This window comes from Octopus bimaculoides, chromosome 4 (assembly GCF_001194135.2).
Source record: "Octopus bimaculoides isolate UCB-OBI-ISO-001 chromosome 4, ASM119413v2, whole genome shotgun sequence".
Classification (NCBI taxonomy): domain Eukaryota; kingdom Metazoa; phylum Mollusca; class Cephalopoda; order Octopoda; family Octopodidae; genus Octopus; species Octopus bimaculoides.
Window position 1 is genome coordinate 100,441,836 of NC_068984.1, and position 5,474 is coordinate 100,447,309.

General features: G+C 39.2%; 1 long non-coding RNA gene across 2 annotated transcripts in view; it reads left to right on the top strand.

Annotated features, from left to right (window-relative positions):
- The window catches only part of LOC106875230 (uncharacterized), a 49,889-nt gene that overhangs the window by 760 nt on the left and 43,655 nt on the right, over window positions 1-5,474 (top strand). For both annotated transcript variants that reach the window (XR_008264049.1, XR_001410093.2), the window contains exon 2: window positions 5,253-5,421. This is a non-coding gene — a long non-coding RNA (uncharacterized LOC106875230). The remainder of the gene's footprint in view (window positions 1-5,252; window positions 5,422-5,474) is intronic.

The window sequence follows — 5,474 nt, forward strand, 5'->3', positions numbered from 1 at the left end:
TATATATATATAACGGTTTAGGAAAAATGTCAGCATGCTTTTACCTATGCAGGTAACAAAGAGTTTCTTTCTTTGAGTAAAGGGCAGAGTGTATGATAATGTTTGTGTGCGACGTGTAATGTTGCATGAGCAATGAATTTGAGGATGTACACAGGCTGAAAGGAATGGAAATGAACATGCTCCGCTGGATGTGTAATGTTAGTGTGCATGAACGACGGTGCAAACGAGCTGAGAGAAAAACTAAATAGTAGAGATATCAGTTGGGGTATGCAGCAGATAAGATGAAGCTGGTCTAACCATATGATGTGAATGAAGACAGTTCAGTAAAGAAGTGCCAAGTGATCCAAGTAGAAACTGCAGATGAAGTTCGAGGAAAACGTGAGAAGAAATAACGAAAGGTGGTCTGAAGAGCTTTACCTTACGAATGAACGGACGGATATGGAAATATATGTATACATGTTTATATGTGTGTATTCAGCTATGTGTAGATAATGCTTATATACGTAAACATATACAAAAATCTGTGTGTGTGTGTGTGTGTGTGTGTGTGTGTACATACATACATAGGTGACTGCTTCCAGAAAATAAATCTTGCCCAGAGCTGTACAGATTCAGGTGCAAATACATAGACAACCTTGAATGACAGAAGACTTTATAGAAATGTGTGTGTGTGTGTGTGTGTGTGTGTTTTAAAACAACGGGGTCATAGCCAAGGATCGAAACCCGTTTCCAAGTTCATTTCCATTCTCGGATTGTGTACTTAAAATCCATTTAACTTGTAAAATTTAGTATCATCTTAGGTGCAAATGTGGTGGATCTAGTGTGTGTGTGTGTGTGTGTGTTATTTGTTTCGGTCATTGAATTGCGGTCATACTGCAGCAGCGTACGGAAGGGTTTTAACCAATCAGACCGATCCCTATACTTATTTTTTAAAAAAACGTCTTTTACTTATTGTATCGTTCTTTATGGCAAACCGAAAAGTTACCGGAATGTAAACAAACCAACACCGGTTGTCAATTGGTGACGGAAACACAAAGATGCACAACATACACACACACACACGCATGCACACACATATACACGACAGACTTCTTTTGGTCTATCAAATCCATTCACAAGGGCTTTTGGGAGTTGGTTATAGCAGAAGACACTACGCCTACTAAATCACGCGTATATATATATATACAAATGTGCCCGATGCCAGCGCCGCCTTGACTGGCTTCCGTGCCGGTGGCACGCACGTAAAAAGCACCATCCGATCGTGGTCGATGCCACCCCACTCTGGCCCCTGTGCTGGGGGCACATAAAAAAGCACCCACTACATTCTCGGAGTGGTTGGCGTTGGGAAGGGCATCCAGCTGTAGAAACACTGCCAAATCAGACTGGAGCCTGGTGCAGTCTCCTGGCTCGCCGGACCCCAGTCGAACCGTCCAACCCATGCCAGCATGGAAAACGGCCGTTAAACGATGATGATGATATATATATATATATATACACACATGTATGTATGTATGTATGTATGTATGTATGTATACGACGACTCACAAAACGTTGTTGTTTGGCCTTTGGCCCAAGGCTATAGTTGAAGACATTTGCTCAAAGTACCGTACAGTAGAACTGAACTCGAAACCACATAGATGCAAAGCTAGTTTCTTAACCACACAACTATTTCTGTGCCTACATGCTATGCCTCTATGTATAAATATGATATGGGTGGTAGTGGTGGCGGTGATGGTGGTGGTAATGGTACAGGTGGTGATGATGCTGACAATAAAGATAATTATAGTGTGGTAGTGGTAGTGGTGGTCGTCGTTGTAGTGTTGATGGTGGGGGTGGTATGGTTACCATGATGATGGTAGTTATATTAATGGTAATGGTTACAGTAATGGTAGTGGTGGCAATGGTGATGGTAGTAATAGTGATGGAGTAGTGATGGTGGTGGTAGAAGTTATAGTGATGGACGTAGTGGTTGTGTGGTCGTGGTGATGGTGGCAGTGGTAATGGTAGTGACCACTGTGGTGGTGATTGTAGTCATTATAGTGGTAGTAGTGGTGGTGGTGGTGGTGCTGGTGCTGGTAGTGGTGGTGATAGTGGTTATAATGGTAGTTGTGGTTATAGTGGTGGTCGTAATGGTAGTGGCAGTGATTCCATTTGTGATTGTAAGGGGTGATAGTGTTTTGTTTCTATCTAGCACAGGTGTTATATAATGGTGATATCAATTGTAGTGATGGTGATGATGGTAGTAGTGAGGAATATGTGTGTGTGTGTGTGTGTGTGTGCGTGTGTGCGTGTTTCTACACTATAATCCAGTCTTGCCCTTCCCACACTAGAACCATCCTTAACCCTCATTCCACTCTACATCCTCACCACTAGAAATATGTTAGCTATGTACTACGGAAATTGTTGAAACTCTGTTGCTAGGAGTTGGTCTCTACTCACACATACATAAATATAAACAGACATAAATACACACATAAACAATTTCAAACATGCATTGCCATACATCATGTGTGTGTATATATTATGCACACAAACTCACACACATGCACATACACAGACACACATGTATGTATATGTACTTATATATATGTGTGTGTGTATGTATATATATATATATATATATATTTATATGCATTTATATATATATATATACATTTCCCTCTCCATATTTTTAAGAAGTCATGGGCTAACAAGCTTTTGGGATCAGACAATATACCATAAAGCTAAACCCTTTATGGACAGGAAACCTAAAGCAATGCCATAAACCAGCCTTCCCCATTTTTAATATATGTATATATATATATAAACACATATTATGTATTCATATATGTACACATATATAATGTACATTATATATTATATACATATAATTATATATTATATACATTGTATATCATATGTATCATGTGATCATATGACCAACCAGGTTATTAGATGTTGTTACACATCGCTGGTCACAATGTGCTTTTGTATTGTTTTAGCCTTCAAATGATGCCACTCTGCTGGCTAGGTAAGCAGGCCTCCATTCCCCACTTGATTGAAAGGAGGAATATACATATATGCAAGCATTTGATGAGAAAGAGGAGAAGATAGTAGTATATAACATAGAAGACAACTGGAGGTTCCTATGAGACAACTTAATGAGGGCCATTGACCAAATTTGTGGCTAGTGCAAAATCCCCTCCAGGCATAAGGTAACAAGCTGGTAGAACAGGAAAGTGTAAACATAGCCATTAGAGCAAAGCAACAGACCTGGAAGGACTGGAAGAGTGATAGTAGCAGGAAACTAAATCAGGTAGCTAGAATGGAGGCTGGGAGAGAAGTATATTTAGCTAGGGGAGAAGCAGAAATGAAACAGTTTGCTCATGTTATGTGGAAAGAGGACCAATGACCTAAAGTGTTTCAGATTGCAAGACAGTGTGTGAGAGAAAATTGTGGTGTTGTAGGAGAGAAGATTGTTTGCATGGATGGTGGTACACTTGCAGTTAAAGATTCTGAAAAGAAAGAGGTTTGGAAATACTACTATGAAAGGCTGCTAAATGTAGAGAATGCATGGGAGAAGGAGGGTCTGCCTATTGTGGGCCCAACAGAGAGACCAGCTGTCTGAATCAACAGTTGTTAGGTAATTAAGGGTATGAAGACACGGAAAGCCCCCAACCCTTCAGGAATCACTGTTGAGATGCTTAAAATATCTGGCAGAGTGGGATATGGCCTAGTCATCTGCATAGTTTATCAGGTTGTCCATAAGGGAGTCATATCCAATGACTGGTGTAGCAGCATTATAGTTAACTGCTACAAAGGTAAAAGTGCCGCCTTAGACAGAAATAATTGCAAAGGTATCAAGTTGCTAGACCAGGTGATGAAAGTAACAGAAAAGGTCATAGCTCAACTAATTAGGAAGAGAGTTTGCCTAGATGAGATGCAGTTTGGTTTTGTGCCTGGGAGAAGCACTACTGATGCTATCTTCCTGGTGAAACAACTGTAGGAAAAGTATTTAGTAAAAATAAACCCCTATACTTGGCTTTTGTTGACAAGGAGAAAGCCTTTGATAGGGTCTTCTGCTCCCTTATATGGTGAGCAATGTCAAAGCTAGGGATAAATGAGTGATTGGTGAAAGCTGTACAAACTATGTACAGGGATGCTGTCAGTAAGGTGAAAGTTAGCAATGAGTATAGCAAGGAATTTAGTGTACAGGTAGGAGTCCACCAAAGATCAGTTTTCAGCACCCGTTTGTTTTTCATAGTCCTCCAGACCATAATAGAGGAATTTAAGACTGGCTTCCCTTAGGAGCTCCTCTGTGCTGATGACTTTGTTCTCATTACGGAATCACTACTATGATAAAACTAGGGAAGAAATTTCAGGTGTAGAAGCAAAGTTTGGAATTAAGGGGCCTTAAAGTTAATTTAGCAAAGACCAAAGTCTTAGAAAGCAGGAAAACAGACAAATCATTGATCCCTTCATGGAGATGGCCCTGCTTGATATGTTGAAAAGGTGTTGGCAGAAACTCCATACAGCATATCTAGCACAAGCTTTAGACACATAAAAGGTGCAGTAGAATCACAGGAAGGATGAAAGAGAAAGTAGTCTTTGTGTATGGCAGATATGCAGGTACAATAAAAACTAGGAATGTGCACAAAATAGACTCTCTTATATGTCTGGTGGGAGGAGAGGTCCTTAGAAGTACTAGTCACTCTGGAGAATCAACAGGGATTTATATAATTATATGTATATATATATCATCATCATCATCGTTTAACGTCCGCTTTCCATGCTAGCAAGAGTTGGACGATTTGACTGAGGACTGGCAAGCCGGAAGGCTGCACCAGGCTCCACTCTAATCTGGCAGAGTTTCTACAGATGGATGCCCTTCCTAATGCCAACCACTCCGAGAGTGTAGTGGGTGCTTTTACGTGCCACTGGCACGAGGGCCAGTCACATGGTACTGGCAACGGCCACTCTCAAAAAGGTGTTCTTTATGTGCCACCTGCACAGGAATATATATATATATTTTATTATTTATATATTTATTTTATTATTATATATATATATATATATATATATTATTTGATATATTTTAAGCTTTTATAAACTCTCTCTACACTTTTAGGAGTTTCATTTTTCATACAGCATGTGCAATTCTTTGTTTACTCATCTATGGTACACTACATATTTTCTTTTAATATATTTTAATTAATGTGTTATAAAGTGCAGTACTGTACTGTATTTCTGTTTATTGATTTATTAATTTCTAGGCGTGAAAATGCTTATTTTACCACAGAAATAATTAAAATCTAAAAAAATATAAATACCTATTGGCCATAGAAACTCATGATAAACTGAGGAGTCCGCGATATAATTTTACACATATTAGCGAGAAAAATCCGCAACGTGATGAAGATGCGATCGGTAAACTGTGATATGGTGAGTGATTACTGTGCATATATATATATATATGTATTCTTTTATTCTTTTAC